Genomic DNA, 20,311 nt, shown 5'->3' on the forward strand with positions numbered 1-20,311 from the left:
GGCTCTTTGCAAGAGGAACTTGAAGATTGTGACGGTCCACATGTACAACCCATACGTGGGGGACGAGACGGTCATATCCTGGTTGTCGAGGTATGGGAAGGTGGAGTCGGCGGTGAGATACCTGAGGGACAGTTTCGGCATCTGGTCAGGGCGGAGACAATTCAAAGTTCTCCTCGAGGACAACCCCGGCGGAGGCGGTGGGCTGCGGCATCCTCCAGCCTACTTCAGCATTGGTGAGGACAGGGGTTTCCTCTTTTACTCCGGCCAGCCCAGTTTCTGCAGGCAATGCCGCAGCTTTGGGCACATGGCGACGGACTGCACCGAAGGGCGATGCCGGAACTGTGGTGGAAGGGGACACAGCGTGGCCACGTGTGGGGCCCCAAAGACGTGCCATGGATGCGGAGGAGAGGGGCACATTGTCCGCGACTGCCCAACCACAACCCGCAGCTACGCAGAGGTAGCAGTACGGGGGGAGGTCTCTGTCCTCACCCCGTTGGAGGAGGCACTACAGTCGCTCTCTGGAGAGGAGGGAAGGGCTGCTGCACGGGACGAGTCTGCGACTGACCACATCGGCGCAAACGAAACGGAGGAGCGGATGGACACACAAGTGGTTGTGAGCCTGGGAGACTCTCTGCCACTGGTGGGGTCCTGGGCAGACTGTGTGATCAGCTCGGAGGAGGAGGACACCAGGAAAGAGACAATCCAGGGGGTCAGGAAGAGGAGCAGTTCATCCAGGGGTGAGCAGGCTGAGTCTTCGGCAGAAGCAACCGAGGCTGGACCACAGGTGCACAGGTCGAGAAGGAGGAAGAAGAAGCTGGCAGACGGCCGTGCGATGGGGGAGAGCCGGGAACCCCCAGGATCCGAGTCGGAGGGTAGGAGCCAACAGGCTTCTGTGGAGATTTCATCGGGTGGTGCAGGAATGGAGAAAACCGGGGGGACTCCGCGGAGGGAGCCGCCCCAGGACGTTTCTCAAAGCCCGGTACTGCAGGAATATGTTGCCAACAATGATCAACTGGAAGATGGTTGCTTGCCAACAGCGAGCAACCATGGGACCGAGGGTAAGGGGGGGAAACTTTTGTGAGGTACTGAATGGCCTTGTTTTCAGTGGTGACCATAAATGTCAGGGGTATGAGAAATATTGTGAAAAGGGCCAGTGTCTTCCAATACCTGTTACAGACGCCCCTACATGTTTGCTTTCTGCAGGAAGTGCATCTAAAGGATGGTGGGGATGTCAGGGAGTTTTCGGAGGGCTGGCTCAAGGGTGAGTCGAGATGGGGAGTAGGGGGGGTACACTCCTCAGGGGTGGGAATCCTGTTTGGAAATAAAGATTTCCAGGTCCGGGACAGCTTCTCAGTAGTGCAGGGGAGGGTACTGGTGGTGGATGCATTATGGAGGGGGGTTTTCTTTAGATTTATCAATGTGTATGCACCAGCGGAGCCGAAAGGACGTAAGGCCCTTTTTATTGCACTTAAGGAGGTGTGTGTCACGAATAAGGTGGTGGTTCTAGGGGGGGATTTCAACGTCTCTTTGGAGGGGACAGGGGATTTCAGTCGGCCGTATTTGGAAGAGGTGGTGCAGGCTTTCATGCTGAAGGATGGGTACAGGGCAGTCGAGCCGGCAAGGGAGGGCACCACTTGGTCGAATACACGGGGTTCCCGTAGTCGGATTGATTTTGTTTTTGTGCCTGCTGTGGCTGCTGTACGGAGGGCCGTTGTGGGACCAGTGTGGTTCTCAGACCACAACCAACTTGAGGTGGCCTTTTCGGTGGCGGCCCCAATTTTTGGAAGGAGTTACTGGAAGTTGAATTGTGGGGTTTTGGAGGAGGAGGCTTTCCGTAGAGCCTTCACTTTACACTATGAGGGGTGGGTCTCACTGAAGCCTTTTTTTGACAATATTGTGGAGTGGTGGGAATGTGTGAAGGTAAACGCCAGGGAGTTGACGGTGGGATATTGTTCACAACGAGCGAGGGAGGAGAAGGGGGGGTTTAGGAGACTCCAAAGGGAGCTGCAGGCTATGATGGAGGCGGAGAACAAGGGGGAAATACGGGATAAGCAGAGGGAGAGGGAGGTGAGGGAGAATTTGGGCCTATACTTTAAGGGGAAAGCTGATGGGTTACTGAGGAGATGTGGGAGGGAATCCATCAATGTAGCAGAGACCTGTACGCCTATGTTTTTTAAACAGGTGAGGGCTGCCCGGGCAAGAGCGTGCATTCCGGGGCTACGGGGGAAGGATGGTAACCTTGTCTCAGATCCAGAAGGGATGGTTGGGGTTGCCTCCAATTTTTTTGGGGACGCCATGGGGCCACAAGAGGTGGAAGAACCAGAGGAAGGAGGTTTTTTGAAGGGGCTTGAGGCTAGGGTGCCAAGGGAAGTGGTGGAGGCCCTAGAACGCCCGGTGGGTCTCGCAGAGTTGGAGGGAGCGATGAAAGGTTTGGGAGGGGGAAAGGTGCCGGGGATTGATGGGTTACCAAAAGAATTTTATGCGGCGTTCTGGGGGATCCTGGGGAAGGATTTTTTAGAAGTGGTGGGTGCAGTGCTGGAAGGGGGGCTGTTGGGGAGGACAATGAGGGAGGGTGTGTTGACCTTGCTACATAAGAAAGGGGAAAAAGAAGACTTGGGTAATTTCAGGCCGATAACTCTCCTCTGTGCTGATTATAAGATCATCGCTAGAGTGTTGGCCGGACGACTCCGATCTGCTCTACCTCATGTGGTAAATGAGGATCAGACGTGTGGGGTGGAGGGGAGACGCATCCAATGGAATTTGGGGCTGGTGAGGGATTGCATTCACTGGGTGGAGGAACGTGGGGTCCCTCTGATGCTGGTGGGGTTGGACATGGAAAAGGCGTTTGATAGGGTGAACCAAGGTTTTTTGGCAGCTGTGTTAGAGAGGATGGGTTTTGGACCAATTTTTCGGAGGTGGTTAGGGATCATGTACACGGGGGTTGGGAGTAGGGTGGTTGTGAATGGGCATATGGGGGTTTTGGTGTCACAGCAGACGGGAGTGAGGCAAGGATGTCCACTCTCGCCACTGCTTTTTGTTATATATATTGAACCGCTAGCTGCAGCTATTCGGGCGGACGCGGGCGTGAAGGGATTGCGCCTTCCAGGGGGTGGAGAGAGGGATTTGAGGATATCCCAGTACGCGGATGACATGACGCTCTTTTTAACAACGAAGGGCTCCTTGCTCCGTGCTTTGGACGTCTTGGGGTCCTTTTCAAAAGTATCCGGGACAAGGGTCAATGTCGGAAAATCCAAGGTTAAATATTTTGGACCTTGGAAGGGGAGGGGAGGAGGGCTGTTTGGATTGTCGGAGTGCGAGGGTCCAATGAGAATACTGGGGGTGGATTTTGAAGACAGCGAGAGTGGGCCGCTGAACTGGAGGAGGCGCCTGGCAGCACTAAGGTCACGAATAGGACTGTGGAAGGCCCGACGTTTGTCTTTAACTGGGAGGGTTTTGGTGGTGAAAGCGGACATTTTGCCGTCAATGATTTACCTGGCGTACGTTTTCCCCCTGCCACCGGAGTATAGGAGAAGATTAGTGCGGGATGTTTTCTCCTTTGTGTGGGGGGGATACGAGTATGTGAGGAGGGGCTGGATGAGACAAGGGGTACCAGAGGGGGGAAGGGGAGTGCCTGATGTGCCACTTAAGTTAGATGTTCTTTTCTTTTCCTTTTGCTGCAACGGGGTGAAGTTCCCTAGTGGGCACTGGTACCATGTGCTGCTCATGTTTTGGCTATCCTTTCCTTTGAGGAAGTGGGTTAAATGGGAGAACGGGCGGCCAAAAGGGGAGGTTATGCCACCACACTACAGGCAGATGATGGGCTGGGCTAAAAGGCACAAGGAATGCGGGGAAGGTGACCTAGGCCTGGATCATCGGCAACTATACAAGGCAATAGTTGCAAAACAGGGACCTGTGAGAGTTTGCGGGGTGGGCAGGGAGGAGTGGCTGTTTGCGCAGCACAAGGAACTGCCAAACAGACTAAAGGACATCAACTGGCTATGTCTACATAAGAGGATGCCTGTGAGGGACACTTTATATAGGCATGGCCTGTCAAGGCTGCGCTCCTGCCCACGATTAGGTTGTGGCAGAGACGAGGACTTATCTCATGTATTTTGGGGATGTGGGTTTGCAAGAACAATGTGGGGAGAGCTGGGTTTTTTTTTTCCTAAACTGGGGGGACTGTCTTATGAGATGCTGATGCTGGGGGTGGGTCTGAGGGGACGGGGATGGGAGGGTTTTTTGTTGTGGTTGATTCTGTCAATAGGGAAGGCAGCACTGTGGGATGACAGAATGGCATTAATAAGAAGTAATGAGGTGAACAGGGTTGAAGGAGTGGTAGCGAAGGTGAGGGGGGAGGTGCGGCGGATGAAAAGGAGGGAGGAGGAGAGGCATGGATACCATGCAGCCAAGGAGCGATGGAAGGGAGTGTTAGCTTAGGTAAGAGGGTGGGGAAGGGGGTTGCTATGGTATTGGGTGCATTGGTACAGTCTGTATGTTGTTGTTTGTTTTTGTTGTTGATGAAAATGACAATGTAATGTAATATTGTGTGTTGGTGTGGAATGTGTAATAAAAAAAAAAAAATAAAAAAAAAATCTGTTCTTATCAGTTTAATATCTGATATGTCCTCTATACGAGGACTACATATTAAGCCGATTTTTAGCTCTGGGAGATGAAAAAGGGGCTTGCTCCGTTCACTCCAAGCATCGACCCGGTATTGCAGCACCTCCGGGAACGGTGCACCCTTTAAATTGTGGAAAATAAAAGAAATGGTAACCTGAATCAGTGGTGTGGTGTTGGAAATGATTTCTGCTTTGAGTAAAACAAGTCTCACCTCCACATAGTTTTTAAGACTGAGGCTTTTGGCAAGTGACTTATGCTTACTCATCAATAGTGCCTTTGTTTTGCAAGTCTCAAATCACTGATTTTAACTTCACCGATCTGTGAGGACGGTGCCATCTGCGAACCGTCACCACAAATGCTGTGACTGGGAATACCGTCCCTGCCTCTGTCACCACCAACTCATACTTACCTGGCAGGGGAGATACCATGATCAAGAAGGTGGTTCACCCAGGGCGAGGCTCAGTCATTGCACTGCGACTGTGCTGACCACTGCGAATTCCCCAAATGTGGGAATCTCGACTGCATAATTTGTGGTAGTGGGGGACTGCGTTCGCGCTCTCCCCTGATATTGAAGTCAAAGAAAAACCAGGTGTCCCGTTTAATCATCACTGTCTGAATCCCTAGTGAAATCAACCACATTTCAGCAGGATTTTACACGGATTAATCACCACTGCACTGGAGTCTCCGGTGGAGGGAGTCTACAATCAGCAAATCACTGTCTGAATCCAAAGTGAAATCAACCAGATTCCAGCATTAATCATCACTGCGCTGGAGTCTCCAGTGGAGCACGTCTCAAATCAGCAAATCACTGTCTGAATCCAAAGTGAAATCAAGCACATTTCAGCAGGACTTTACACTTTTGCTTGTAAACAAATCAATGAGTTTTTGATGGCTGGTGCTGGGGAATGGGTTTGGCATTGGACAACCGCAGCTCAACCAGTCCCAACCACAAGAGGGATCACTGTTGCGACTGGGATATAAGGCTGCCTGCCACCTGATTCTGCAACTGATTTTGGTTTCTCTTCAATACGCATAAGTCTTTCGCCTTTTACTAAAGACTTCCGTGGAGAGGAACAACAATGAGTTGACCATATTTTTGGCAGGCTCTGCCAATTGGCTGAGCCTCATGTACTTGTGTGAAAAGAAAAGTAGTTGGACAGAGGCTCCTGACAATGGAGCACAAACAAAGTTGTGTTTACTTATCACTGGAGTCACTAGTGCAGCAAGTCTCAAATCACTGTCTGAATCCAAAGTGAAATCAACCAGATTTCAGCAGGATTTTACAGGGATTAATGGTCACTTTACTGGAGTCTCCGGTGGAGCACGTCTCAAATCAGCAAATCACTGTCTGAATTCATTGTGAAATCAACAAGATTTTCAGCAGGACTTTGCAGAGATGAATCATCACTGGAGTCACTAGTGGAGCCTTGCAGCAAGTCTCAAATCCCTGTCTGAATCCATTGTGAAATCAACAAGATTTTCAGCAGGACTTTACAGTGATTAATCATCACTGGAGTCTCTAGTGTCTGAAACAACAGTGAAATCAACCAGATTTCAGCAGGAGTTTACACTTTTGCTTGTAAACAAATCAATGATTTTAGCTTTTTTGAGGACGGGGGCAGCGTGGGGAGTGGGTTGTTAAGTAGCAAGCGACTGCTACGCCCAGTCGAAAGAACCGCACCGCGACAATTGAGATATGTGCTGGTACGTTGGGTCTGCAAACAAACAGTTTGGTGTTATCGCTTCTCGGCCTTTTGGCTAAGATCAAGTGTTGTAGCTGTTTTTGGCCACAAAAGCCAAGCTTTCGAGAACGGAACAATGGCTATGACACCCCACGAGCAGCCGATCCCAAGGGTCGGGCTGAGATATACTTTAAGGTTTCGAGCTACGAAAGAAGATGACCAAGTCCTGTCGAGAGTTTTTTTGGGAAACAAGTAATCATGGGACAGCTGCATTTGATGGTGCAGGATGTTCTGTGTATCCAGTGGAACCAGCAGGAAAAAGCCTTCGACGTTACCCTTGGGAGCGAGGACATCTACAGAAGGGCGTCTGAAATCTGCAGAAAGGATGCGAGGTGAGCCCTCTTGCCTACTATGAGGTCCTGAACCTCGACAGACCGAACTTCAGAACAGTGTCAGTCCATATGTACAACCCTTTTGTGACTGATGAAGCCTTAGTTTCATTCCTGGGCCGCTACGGGGAAGTAGCAACTGCAGCCCGGCATGTAAAGGATCCCCTCGGTTTTTGGACCGGCCGTCGGCAGTTCCAGGTCCTGCTGAATCCAGACCCGACAGGGCCGGATGGGCTACAACACCCCCCTGCTTTTTTTAGTCTTGGGGGAGACCGAGGATATTTGTTCTATAACCGCCAGCCAGCCTTCTGCCGAAAATGCAGACGGTCTGGCCACTCGGAGACAGGCTGCACAGGAGAAAGTTGCCGCTTTTGTGGGCAAACAGGACACGCGGCCAAGGACTGCACTGTCCCTAAAAACTGCCATGGATGCGGAGGGTCGGACCACCTCTATAGAAGCTGTCCCAGCCGCAAGAGGACCTTTTCTGAAGTAACCAGACAAACGGGAGTCTCCAACAGAACTTTGGAGCAGGGGAAAGGATCCAAGACATCGCAGAATTCCGAGGAGGGGCCACTACAGATGGGGTCCGGAGCAGAAACCACAGAGGGAGAAGGGAAGACCGCATTGCAGGAGGAAGGGGCAGTATTGGAGGATGAGGTAGCTCGGGCAGCAGACCATGGCGTGATGGAGGAGTTTCCTGAGCTTACACTTGGTGCATCATTCCCCACAATGAAGCAAGGGGTCCGAAAGCTCTCAGAGGTTTTTGAAGAGCAGGCACCTGAGTGTGAAGAGGGTGCGGAGGAGGAACGCAGCAAAAAAAACAAAAGGAAGAAGAAGGATGCGGGAGCCAAAAAGGAGGGGATTGACGGCAGTAGGAGAGAGGAAGCTGTGAAGCCAGGGAAGTCCACTGACGAGGTGCAAGAAGGTGGAACTCAGGAGGAACTACAGGGCCCAAATGGGAATGTTGCAGTAGAGGGGGCGGAACAGTGCATGGGGGAAGGGGCCGTTTTGACGGCTGAAGGGCTGGGGATTGATTTCGATCTCCCCCAAGGTTTGCTCATGTTGTCATCCCCGTATGGGGTGGACATATATGACGGGCCTAGTCGACCGGTAAACTCACCCAACACAGTGCCCCTTTCCTGGGCTGAAGAGATGGACAAAGACACATCCTACACCCAGTAGGAGTCTGAACTTTGCTTTATGGCTTCGTTTAAGGTACTGTCTTTAAACACAAGGGGAATGAGGAATATAGTGAAAAGGAGGACTGTTTTTGATTTTGTGAACACACTCCAAGCCGATATTTGTTTTTTGCAGGAGGTTCATTTACGGGATGCTGGGGACATCCAAACCTTTGCAAAGGAGTGGACCAAAGGGGACTCAGTCTGGAGTGTAGGGGGGGTCCACGCTACTGGGGTGGGCATTTTATTTGGTTCTAAAGAAATTATGGTGGAGGCATCCTTTGTTATTGTCCAGGGGAGGATAATGGGTACAGACGTGACATGGGGCACAGTCAAGCTTAGGGTTATTGTGGTTTATGGGCCACAATCAGCAACCGAGAGGAAGGACATGATCGGCCAAGTGGAACCACACCTTGCCACTAGCAGGCAGGTTATTTTAGGGGGTGACTTAAATGTCGAGCTAGGTAGAGGGGGGGATACCAGTGACGTTTTTATCACCAATTTAATGGCCAAGCATGGCTTAGTAGACGGGTTGAAGGGGGTTAAACCACATGCGCTAGGTCCTACGTGGCGGAACTCAAGGGGCGCAGCAAAGCGTCTAGACTACATATTTACCTCGAGGTCCTTGAGTTTATTGGCAGGCAGAGTGCTCCCCGTGTTTTTCTCTGACCATGATGGAGTACTGCTGGAGGTGCGCTCATGTGCACCAGTTTTTGGGTCTGGGTTCTGGCGTCTTAACATTAACATCTTGGAGGAGGAGGTGTTCATTAAAGATTTCCGCCTGTTTTTCAGAGGTCTGGTGGGTTTAAGGCCGATGTGTCCTGGAGCTATTGAGTGGTGGGAGGTTGCCAAAGAGAGAATAAAGGCATTTTGTGTACAATACAGCAAAAGAAAGGCAAGGTGGGCAAAGAGAGAAGTGCTTCGCCTACAGCGACTACTCGAGCTTGAGTACACTAGGGGGAACTCGGACGGCACTTTAAACCAGCAGGCTTGTGACTCCCTCAAATCGCAGCTTAGGGATGTCTTTGAGTCAAAAGCCAGAGCCTACCTGTTGCAGTCACGTGAAAAATTCATTGAGAGTTTTGAAACGTGTTCAGCTTCTTTCTTCAGCTCAATAAGGGCTGACAGGGCAAAACGGGTAGTGACCGGGGTTAGGGACGAGCAGGGTAGGATTGTGTCGGATAGGGTGCAGATGGTGCGGGCCGCCACCGAATACTACCGCACAGAGTTTTCAGAGAAGGAGATAGACGTAGGTTGTGGGGAGGTCTTTCTGGATTTGTTGACCCAGCGAGTGCCCTTGAACATAGCACAGACGCTGGATGCCCCGCTCACCCTTGAAGAACTCGAGGGTGCTCTCAACAGAATGAACAGGCGAAAGGTGCCAGGTATCGACGGGCTACCGGCAGAATTTTATCTAAAATTTTGGGACATTCTGGGCCCTGTAGTGTTGGAGATCCTTTCCGCAGTGAACTGGCGGCCACTGACCATGCTGTGTGTCGACTACAAGCTCCTGGCAAAGGTGTTGGCGGACCGGACAGCACTTGCTCATGTGGTCCATGTGGATCAGACTTGCGCAGTGGCGGGACGTTCGGTGAGATGGAATCTCCAGCTTATCCGGGACGCTGTTGCATGGGCGGAAGACAGGCAGCTACCGCTTATGGTGGTGGGCCTCGATCAGGCAAAGGCGTTTGACAGAGTTCACTGGGGTTTCATGTTTAGGGTTTTAAGCAGATTAGGGTTCACTGATAGGTTTGTAGGGTGGTTACGTGTATTGTACACAAGCGTGGGGAGCACAGTTTCGGTTAACGGTCACCTAGGGGAGGTTTTTAGGGTGCACGCAGGGGTCAGACAGGGGTGTCCGCTCTCACCACTGCTCTACATCCTTTACATGGAGCCCCTGGCGGCGGCCATTCGGGCTGACCCGGGTGTTAAGGGTTTTCTGATACCTGGCAGCGGAGGCCTACGGGTCAAACTGTCTCAGTACGCAGACGACACCACACTGCTGCTAGACAGCGATGCTTGCCTAACTCGATCCTTGGAGATTATCCAGAGCTTTGGGCGGGCAGCTGGCGCAAAACTAAACACAGCCAAGTCCTCATTGAAGTTCTTTGGGCGCTGGAAAGACAGGACGGACGTACCAGGGGGGCTTCCGCTCTGCGAAGGACTCCTGAAGGTATTGGGGGTCAGCTTTGAGATAGTCCATAGTGCCACGGTCAACTGGACCAGGCGTTTCTTGGCAGCCCAGAAACAGCTTGCTCTCTGGAGAAGCAGGAAGCTGACTTTGATAGGGAAGGTACTTGTATTGAAGGTAGACGTTCTGCCATCTCTCCTATATTTGGCATACATTTATCCTTTGCCTGTCAGCATGAGGAGGCCCCTAATGCTTCTCGTCTTCTCTTTTATCTGGGGAGGACGATACGAGTATGTGTCGAGGACCCGCATGATGGCTGCAATTGAAGCAGGAGGGAGAGATGTGCCACACCTCCCCCTGAAACTGGACTGCATTTTTGTTTCCTTTTTGTTTAGCCAGTTATCTGTTCCGGTGGCACATCCATCAGGACACTTCATGCGGCTATATTTCTCTTACCAGGCCAGGGGTGTGATAGCTTGGAGTAATCTAGCTCCCCGGGTGGAACAGCAGCCATGGCACTACCATCATGCAGCAAGGTGGCTGCGGGCACACCCTGAGGCCTCGGGAACAGGCGTGTTATTGAGCCACAGGGCACTTTACCAAGTCGCCAGGAAGGGAGTAGTAGCACCTGCAGTGGTCGGGACACCAGCAGGAGTTTGGTGGGGGATCCAACCGCGGGGCCTTGACAATGGGCTCAAGGACCTCAACTGGTTATGTCTCCACGGGTGCCTGCCGGTACGAGAGCTGCTTTATCGGCATGGTTTGACCAGAGCCCCCGTGTGCTCGAGGATTGGATGTCTACACGATGAGACCATTAGACATGTAATGTGGGACTGTACTTTTGCAAGCGAGGGGTGGAAAAGAGCAAATAAGTGGCTAGTACAGCTGGTCCCGGGGTTCCATTTAACTTGGAGTGTGGTGAAAAGAGGGGTGAGCTTGGGAAGGACAATGGTCCTCACATGGCTAATTGTAAGCCTTGTCAAGAGGGGCCTGTGGCGGGCGAGGCAAGACCTGGTGAACAACAAGGAAGTTAGCGTGGAGGGGGTGGTGAAGAGGATCGAGCTGGAGTTGAAGGGGAGAATAATGATGGACATCAGGAAGTGGGGGAAGCATGCCGCCTTGGAGAGGTGGAAGGGAGGACTTGGGTTAAGGGGGATTCCTTGGGACTAGGTAGACTGACCTCATCCCTGAAAGTTGTCATTTGGTTTTGGTTTTTGGTTTGTTTATGTATTGGTAGAAGACCGAACTACAGATATGAGTTTGTATGCATTTGTGTTTGGTTTGTTGATGTATTGTGAAGAGAAATAACCACAGATATGAGTTTGTATTGTGCAAAGATCTTTTTCATAATAAAAAAAAAAAAAAAATCTGTTCTTATCAGTTTAATATCTGATATGTCCTTTATACGAGGACTACATATTAAGCCGATTTTTAGCTCTGGGAGATGAAAAAGGGGCTTGCTCCGTTCACTCCAAGCATCGACCCGGTATTGCAGCACCTCTGGGAACGGTGCACCCTTTAAATTGTGGAAAATAAAAGAAATGGTAACCTGAATCAGTGGTGTGGTGTTGGAAATGATTTCTGCTTTGAGTAAAACAAGTCTCACCTCCACATAGTTTTGAAGACTGAGGCTTTTGGCAAGTGACTCATGCTTACTCATCAATAGTGCCTTTGTTTTGCAAGTCTCAAATCACTGATTTTAACTTCACCGATCTGTGAGGACGGCGCCATCTGCGAACCGTCACCACAAATGCTGTGACTGGGAATACCGTCCCTGCCTCTGTCACCACCAACTCATACTTACCTGGCAGGGGAGATACCATGATCAAGAAGGTGGTTCACCCAGGGCGAGGCTCAGTCATTGCACTGCGACTGTCCTGACCACTGCGAATTCCCCAAATGTGGGAATCTCGACTGCATAATTTGTGGTAGTGGGGGACTGCGTTCGCGCTCTCCCCTGATATTGAAGTCAAAGAAAAACCAGGTGTCCCGTTTAATCATCACTGTCTGAATCCCTAGTGAAATCAACCACATTTCAGCAGGATTTTACACGGATTAATCACCACTGCACTGGAGTCTCCAGTGGAGGGAGTCTACAATCAGCAAATCACTGTCTGAATCCAAAGTGAAATCAACCACATTTCAGCATTAATCATCACTGCGCTGGAGTCTCCAGTGGAGCACGTCTCAAATCAGCAAATCACTGTCTGAATCCAAAGTGAAATCAAGCACATTTCAGCTGGACTTTACACTTTTGCTTGTAAACAAATCAATGAGTTTTTGATGGCTGGTGCTGGGGAATGGGTTTGGCATTGGACAACCGCAGCTCAACCAGTCCCAACCACAAGAGGGATCACTGTTGCGACTGGGATATAAGGCTGCCTGCCACCTGATTCCGCAACTGACTTTGGTTTCTCTTCAATACGCATAAGTCTTTCGCCTTTTACTAAAGACTTCCGTGGAGAGGAACAACAATGAGTTGACCATATTTTTGGGAGGCTCTGCCAATTGGCTGAGCCTCATGTACTTGTGTGAAAAGAAAAGTAGTTGGACAGAGGCTCCTGACAATGGAGCACAAACAAAGTTGTGTTTACTTATCACTGGAGTCACTAGTGCAGCAAGTCTCAAATCACTGTCTGAATCCAAAGTGAAATCAACCAGATTTCAGCAGGATTTTACAGGGATTAATGGTCACTTTACTGGAGTCTCCGGTGGAGCACGTCTCAAATCAGCAAATCACTGTCTGAATTCATTGTGAAATCAACAAGATTTTCAGCAGGAATCATCACTGGAGTCACTAGTGGAGCCTTGCAGCAAGTCTCAAATCCCTGTCTGAATCCATTGTGAAATCAACAAGATTTTCAGCAGGACTTTACAGTGATTAATCATCACTGGAGTCACTAGTGGAGCCTTGCAGCAAGTCTCAAATCCCTGTCTGAATCCATTGTGAAATCAACAAGATTTTCAGCAGGACTTTACAGTGATTAATCATCACTGGAGTCTCTAGTGTCTGAAACAACAGTGAAATCAACCAGATTTCAGCAGGAGTTTACACTTTTGCTTGTAAACAAATCAATGATTGCAGCTTTTTTGAGGACGGGGGCAGCGTGGGGAGTGGGTTGTTAAGTAGCAAGCGACTGCTACGCCCAGTTGAAAGAACCGCACCGCGACAATTGAGATATGTGCTGGTACGTTGGGTCTGCAAACAAACAGTTTGGTGTTATCGCTTCTCGGCCTTTTGGCTAAGATCAAGTGTAGTGGTTGCTGCTAAAGCTGTGCGGTGCATGGAGCTTGGTGGATAAAGTTGCTGGAGTCCCGTCCTCACACAGGCTATCATGTCTGCAGGACTTAGGAACTCGGTGTGATTCACTTGGAAGGTTAAAGAAGATGAGAAACATGGGAAGAGGGAATGGTTCGTGCGTACGGTCGTGGTGGGAGCACTGAAGATTGACCCCGCCCACGTATACTGCCTGCAGTGGAATGCAGCAGGAGGTGGTTTTGACCTGACTCTACACAGCCAAGCAGTGTATGAGAGGGTGATGGAGACAGCGAGGGAAAAGGCGGAAGAAGAGCCCTTTTCAAAGTTTCGGGTGGAGGCTCTTTGCAAGAGGAACTTGAAGATTGTGACGGTCCACATGTACAACCCATACGTGGGGGACGAGACGGTCATATCCTGGTTGTCGAGGTATGGGAAGGTGGAGTCGGCGGTGAGATACCTGAGGGACAGTTTCGGCATCTGGTCAGGGCGGAGACAATTCAAAGTTCTCCTCGAGGACAACCCCGGCGGAGGCGGTGGGCTGCGGCATCCTCCAGCCTACTTCAGCATTGGTGAGGACAGGGGTTTCCTCTTTTACTCCGGCCAGCCCAGTTTCTGCAGGCAATGCCGCAGCTTTGGGCACATGGCGACGGACTGCACCGAAGGGCGATGCCGGAACTGTGGTGGAAGGGGACACAGCGTGGCCACGTGCGGGGCCCCAAAGACGTGCCATGGATGCGGAGGAGAGGGGCACATTGTCCGCGACTGCACAACCACAACCCGTAGCTACGCAGAGGTAGCAGTGCAGGGGGAGGTCTCTGTCCTCACCCCGTTGGAGGAGGCACTACAGTCGCTCTCTGGAGAGGAGGGAAGGGCTGCTGCACGGGACGAGTCTGCGACTGACCACATCGGCGCAAACGAAACGGAGGAGCGGATGGACACACAAGTGGTTGTGAGCCTGGGAGACTCTCTGCCACTGGTGGGGTCCTGGGCAGACTGTGTGATCAGCTCGGAGGAGGAGGACACCAGGAAAGAGACAATCCAGGGGGTCAGGAAGAGGAGCAGTTCATCCAGGGGTGAGCAGGCTGAGTCTTCGGCAGAAGCAACCGAGGCTGGACCACAGGTGCACAGGTCGAGAAGGAGGAAGAAGAAGCTGGCAGACGGCCGTGCGATGGGGGAGAGCCGGGAACCCCCAGGATCCGAGTCGGAGGGTAGGAGCCAACAGGCTTCTGTGGAGATTTCATCGGGTGGTGCAGGAATGGAGAAAACCGTGGGGACTCCGCGGAGGGAGCCGCCCCAGGACGTTTCTCAAAGCCCGGTACTGCAGGAATATGTTGCCAACAATGATCAACTGGAAGATGGTTGCTTGCCAACAGCGAGCAACCATGGGACAGAGGGTAAAGGGGGGGGGGCACATTTGTGAAGTATTGAATGGCCTTGTTTTCAGTGGTGACCATAAATGTCAGGGGTATGAGAAATATTGTGAAAAGGGCGAGTGTTTTCCAATACCTGTTACAGACGCCCCTACATGTTTGCTTTCTGCAGGAAGTGCATCTAAAGGATGGTGGGGATGTCAGGGAGTTTTCGGAGGGCTGGCTCAAGGGTGAGTCGATATGGGGTGTAGGGGGGGTACACTCCTCAGGGGTGGGAATCCTGTTTGGAAATAAAGATTTCCAGGTCCGGGACAGCTTCTCAGTAGTGCAGGGGAGGGTACTGGTGGTGGATGCATTATGGAGGGGGGTTTTCTTTAGATTTATCAATGTGTATGCACCAGCGGAGCCGAAAGGACGTAAGGCCCTTTTTATTGCACTTAAGGAGGTGTGTGTCACGAATAAGGTGGTGGTTCTAGGGGGGGATTTCAACGTCTCTTTGGAGGGGACAGGGGATTTCAGTCGGCCGTATTTGGAAGAGGTGGTGCAGGCTTTCATGCTGAAGGATGGGTACAGGGCAGTCGAGCCGGCAAGGGAGGGCACCACTTGGTCGAATACACGGGGTTCCCGTAGTCGGATTGATTTTGTTTTTGTGCCTGCTGTGGCTGCTGTACGGAGGGCCGTTGTGGGACCAGTGTGGTTCTCAGACCACAACCAACTTGAGGTGGCCTTTTCGGTGGCGGCCCCAATTTTTGGAAGGGGTTACTGGAAGTTGAATTGTGGGGTTTTGGAGGAGGAGGCTTTCCGTAGAGCCTTCACTTTACACTATGAGGGGTGGGTCTCACTGAAGCCTTTTTTTGACAATATTGTGGAGTGGTGGGAATATGTGAAGGTAAACGCCAGGGAGTTGACTGTGGGATATTGTTCACAACGAGCGAGGGAGGAGAAGGGGGGGTTTAGGAGGCTCCAAAGGGAGCTGCAGGCTATGATGGAGGCGGAGAACAAGGGGGAAAGAAGGGATAAGCAGAGGGAGAGGGAGGTGAGGGAGAATTTGGGCCTATACTTTAAGGGAAAAGCTGATGGGTTACTGAGGAGATGTGGGAGGGAATCCATCAATGTAGCAGAGACCTGTTTGCCCATGTTTTTTAAACAGGTGAGGGCTGCCCGGGCAAGAGCGTGCATTCCGGGGCTACGGGGGAAGGATGGTGACCTTGTCTCAGATCCGGAGGGGATGGTTGGGGTTGCCTCCAATTTTTTTGGGGACGCCATGGGGCCACAAGAGGTGGAAGAACCGGAGGAAGGAGGTTTTTTGAAGGGGCTTGGGGCTAGGGTGCCAAGGGAAGTGGTGGAGGCCCTAGAACGCCCGGTGGGTCTCGCAGAGTTGGAGGGAGCTATGAAAGGTTTGGGAGGGGGAAAGGTGCCGGGGATTGATGGGTTACCAAAAGAATTTTATGCGGCGTTCTGGGGGATCCTGGGGAAGGATTTTTTAGAAGTGGTGGGTGCAGTGCTGGAACGGGGGCTGTTGGGGAGGACAATGAGGGAGGGGGTGTTGACCTTGCTACATAAGAAAGGGGAAAAAGAAGACTTGGGTAATTTCAGGCCGATAACTCTTCTCTGTGCTGATTATAAGATCATCGCTAGAGTGTTGGCCGGACGACTCCGATCTGCTCTACCTCATGTGGTAAATGAGGATCAGACGTGTGGGGTGGAGGGGAGACGCATCCAATGGAATTTAGGGCTGGTGAGGGATTGCATTCACTGGGTGGAGGAACGTGGGGTCCCTCTGATGCTGGTGGGGTTGGACATGGAAAAGGCGTTTGATAGGGTGAACCAAGGTTTTTTGGCAGCTGTGTTAGAGAGGATGGGTTTTGGACCAATTTTTCGGAGGTGGTTAGGGATCATGTACACGGGGGTTGGGAGTAGGGTGGTTGTGAATGGGCATATGGGGGTTTTGGTGTCACAGCAGACGGGAGTGAGGCAAGGATGTCCACTCTCGCCACTGCTTTTTGTTATATATATTGAACCGCTAGCTGCAGCTATTCGGGCGGACGCAGGCGTGAAGGGATTGCGCCTTCCAGGGGGTGGAGAGAGGGATTTGAGGATATCCCAGTACGCGGATGACATGACGCTCTTTTTAACAACGAAGGGCTCCTTGCTCCGTGCTTTGGACGTCTTGGGGTCCTTTTCAAAAGTATCCGGGGCCAGGGTCAATGTCGGAAAATCCAAGGTTAAATATTTTGGACCTTGGAAGGGGAGGGGAGGAGGGCTGTTTGGATTGTCGGAGTGCGAGGGTCCAATGAGAATACTGGGGGTGGATTTTGAAGGCAGCGAGAGTGGGCCGCTGAACTGGAGGAGGCGCCTGGCAGCACTAAGGTCACGAATAGGACTGTGGAAGGCCCGACGTTTGTCTTTAACTGGGAGGGTTTTGGTGGTGAAAGCGGACATTTTGCCGTCAATGATTTACCTGGCGTACGTTTTCCCCCTGCCACCGGAGTATAGGAGAAGATTAGTGCGGGATGTTTTCTCCTTTGTGTGGGGGGGATACGAGTATGTGAGGAGGGGCTGGATGAGACAAGGGGTACCAGAGGGGGGAAGGGGAGTGCCTGATGTGCCACTTAAGTTAGATGTTCTTTTTTTTTCCTTTTGCTGCAACGGGGTGAAGTTCCCTAGTGGGCACTGGTACCATGTGCTGCTCATGTTTTGGCTATCCTTTCCTTTGAGGAAGTGGGTTAAATGGGAGAACGGGCGGCCAAAAGGGGAGGTTATGCCACCACACTACAGGCAGATGATGGGCTGGGCTAAAAGGCACAAGGAATGCGGGGAAGGTGACCTAGGCCTGGATCATCGGGAACTATACAAGGCAATAGTTGCAAAACAGGGACCTGTGAGAGTTTGCGGGGTGGGCAGGGAGGAGTGGCTGTTTGCGCAGCACAAGGAACTGCCAAACAGACTAAAGGACATCAACTGGCTATGTCTACATAAGAGGATGCCTGTGAGGGACACTTTATATAGGCATGGCCTGTCAAGGCTGCGCTCCTGCCCACGATTAGGTTGTGGCAGAGACGAGGACTTATCTCATGTATTTTGGGGATGTGGGTTTGCAAGAACAATGTGGGGAGAGCTGGGTTTTTTTTTTCCTAAACTGGGGGGACTGTCTTATGAGATGCTGATGCTGGGGGTGGGTCTGAGGGGACGGGGATGGGAGGGTTTTTTGTTGTGGTTGATTCTGTCAATAGGGAAGGCAGCACTGTGGAATGACAGAATGGCATTAATAAGAAGTAATGAGGTGAACAGGGTTGCACAATGCATCTGGGGCAGTTTTGGCCTCTTTCAGACCCAATAACGTAAAAGCAATTTGCAAGTTGGAAAACGGCTTCTGGGGCGTCACCAAGGCAAGCACAGTCTCCCAGACGTCAAAATCGCCCCCCAAAAATGTAGGTCACCTTGACTGAGACAAGGACTTGCCTAGAGGGCTATAAATACCTCTCGAATTCCAGGCTCATTTAGCGGAAGGCGCCCCAGCGTAGTTCCCAGTGAGGTGCGGCGGTCTCGTAGTCTGCACGTGACCGTTCGCTCACACACCTAGTGGCCAATAGGTGTGTGAGGGTAAATGGAGCGTTGCAACTACGCCTCTGGATCGATCCGCACGTCCACTAACATAACAGGCGCGTACTGCATTTTTTGACTACTTACTGACTTGATTGTGTTTTTAGTGGTATTGTAATAATAATAACTTGCTCAATTTTTAGCCGATTTGGAGACGCTTTGGTTTGTCATGAACGTAACAGGTCTACTTGTGGCACTGCATACGCATGAATAATGTTCTGTTCAATATCATTTTCGTGTGAAAAGCCATGGTTATACCCATTCATAAGTATCACCAATACATACATCTCTGTACAGGGTGGGGATTTCAACATGCAGCATATCCTGATGCACATTTCTAAAGGGAAACCGTGTACCTTTTTTAGAACATTATTTTTTTTTTGACAACATAAAACCATTACTCATATTATGTATGCTGTGCCATAACTACATGTTGCACGTTGAGGACAAAACAAAACCGTTCGGTCTCGGTTGAAAACGCAGACGAGAGATCTAGCCTTTATTATGAATCCATGGTCTCTATCGGGAACCAGCGTGACGTCTATATATTTCCGAGCAAGGCGCGGTCGCCCGACACCGACGCTTCAAAGCCTGCCACGGGCGTGAAAGGGGTTCGTTCGCCACTGGCACAGACTGGCTTCGCCAACTTGAGCTGTCCAACCATGTGTGTCCACACCATGTGCGAGGGAATATGGAGCGCGGCAAAAGTACGCTTCTAAATCGGACCGCACCTCCGCAAAGCGGACGAGACATCTAGCCTTTATTATAAATTTATCGGGAACCGAACCCGCGACCCCAAATCTCCGAGCAAGGTGCGCATGCGCAGTGAGGCCCCTCATGTTTTTAGTGGTGCATGCACTTGTAATAATAATAACTTGCTCAATTTATAGCCGATTTGGAGACGCTTTGGTTCGTCATGAACGTAACAGGGCTATTTATGGCACTGCATACGTATGAATAATGTTCTGTTGTATATCATTTTCGCGTGAAAAACCAAAGCCTTTCTGTATTATTATCACTATTGTCAGGATTGTGAGTTCAAATTGACTGTACAAGGCCTTCTCTGCTGGCCTAAACATCATCAAAATATATCTCTTTTTTTCCTGTCCAGTGGACTGTATATAGTCAGATGTGCCAGCGTCATGGCGTGATGTGGCATGAGGCGTCCCCGTCGCTCCCCGAGAGATCAGCTGAGATGCACAAAACCATCACGAGCTGCTTTTGCACCAATTGATTACATTAAGTCGTTGTTCTCCTTAATACCCCTCATGCTTCTTTTTTCTTTTAGGCGTATGTGTTATTTTATATACAATCATATTGATTGTCTCTTTAACTTGGCCTGTTTCTCAGAGCTTTTCTGTGTTATTATCACAATTGTCAGGATTGTGAGCTCAAACTGACTGTCCAACTCTATATGTTTCAGTTTCTACAGGTTTTCTACAGGTGGTGGGCCGTGAGGGCCAGCAAGGCCTCCTCTGCTGGCCTAAACACCTTCCGTAGTGAGTCTTCCTTTATGACTGAAGAGTATTCCGCTTCTTCAGGATAAGTCCGCTATTTAAAATCCCTCTTGGGTCAGGTTGCCAGCAACGTTCCCTCTGATTTCTCACGTGTCTGGGCGTACACAAAAGCTCCCTGAGCACACGGAGGACCACTGTGAGCAACATCAGATGTGCGCGCTGTGACCACACACATCGCACCTGTTCAACACCTTGGATCATCAAGTTACATGGTTTATTAAAAGAATCAAATCAAGGCAGCGATTTTCATTAGTTTACTTTTAATATAAGCGATTTGGGCCACTTCAAAAGAAAAAGACAAAAATCTTGTTGGTGTTCATGAGATGTGTAGTGTGCTATATGTTATGTGTGTTATGTGAGAGTCATGCTTTGGCCTTGGAAAGAGTCGTGCTTTGGCCCGGGTGTGGTCCTGCTGTGGCCTGGCTGAGGGCTGAGGGTCCTGTTCTGGAAGAAATGAGGCATATCCACCTTTCCGACATAACATTTTGTTCACATTAATACATTCCCATTTTGCCAAATGACATGTGCTGTAGCTTGCGTTGCAGTGTAAATTCCACAATTA

At 50.7% G+C, this 20,311-nt stretch overlaps 5 non-coding genes and 2 pseudogenes across 5 annotated transcripts; all 7 read left to right on the plus strand.

Annotated features, from left to right (window-relative positions):
- Positions 1-4,539: 4,539 nt before the first annotated feature.
- LOC144388456 (U2 spliceosomal RNA) lies at positions 4,540-4,745 on the plus strand (annotated as a pseudogene).
- Positions 4,746-5,021: 276 nt separating this feature from the next.
- On the plus strand, positions 5,022-5,185 carry LOC144388530 (U1 spliceosomal RNA). Its single transcript, XR_013452912.1, has one exon. It is a non-coding gene; the product is annotated as a U1 spliceosomal RNA (small nuclear RNA).
- A 442-nt stretch (positions 5,186-5,627) lies between these two features.
- Positions 5,628-5,742, plus strand: LOC144388499 (U5 spliceosomal RNA). The gene has a single exon (XR_013452882.1). It is a non-coding gene; the product is annotated as a U5 spliceosomal RNA (small nuclear RNA).
- A 616-nt stretch (positions 5,743-6,358) lies between these two features.
- On the plus strand, positions 6,359-6,456 carry LOC144388468 (U2 spliceosomal RNA; annotated as a pseudogene).
- A 4,879-nt stretch (positions 6,457-11,335) lies between these two features.
- LOC144388451 (U2 spliceosomal RNA) lies at positions 11,336-11,520 on the plus strand. Its single transcript, XR_013452843.1, has one exon. It is a non-coding gene; the product is annotated as a U2 spliceosomal RNA (small nuclear RNA).
- A 276-nt stretch (positions 11,521-11,796) lies between these two features.
- On the plus strand, positions 11,797-11,960 carry LOC144388534 (U1 spliceosomal RNA). Its single transcript, XR_013452916.1, has one exon. It is a non-coding gene; the product is annotated as a U1 spliceosomal RNA (small nuclear RNA).
- A 442-nt stretch (positions 11,961-12,402) lies between these two features.
- On the plus strand, positions 12,403-12,518 carry LOC144388470 (U5 spliceosomal RNA). Its single transcript, XR_013452853.1, has one exon. It is a non-coding gene; the product is annotated as a U5 spliceosomal RNA (small nuclear RNA).
- Positions 12,519-20,311: the final 7,793 nt, after the last annotated feature.

This window comes from Gasterosteus aculeatus, chromosome 15, assembly GCF_964276395.1.
Source record: "Gasterosteus aculeatus chromosome 15, fGasAcu3.hap1.1, whole genome shotgun sequence".
Classification (NCBI taxonomy): Eukaryota; Metazoa; Chordata; class Actinopteri; order Perciformes; family Gasterosteidae; genus Gasterosteus; species Gasterosteus aculeatus.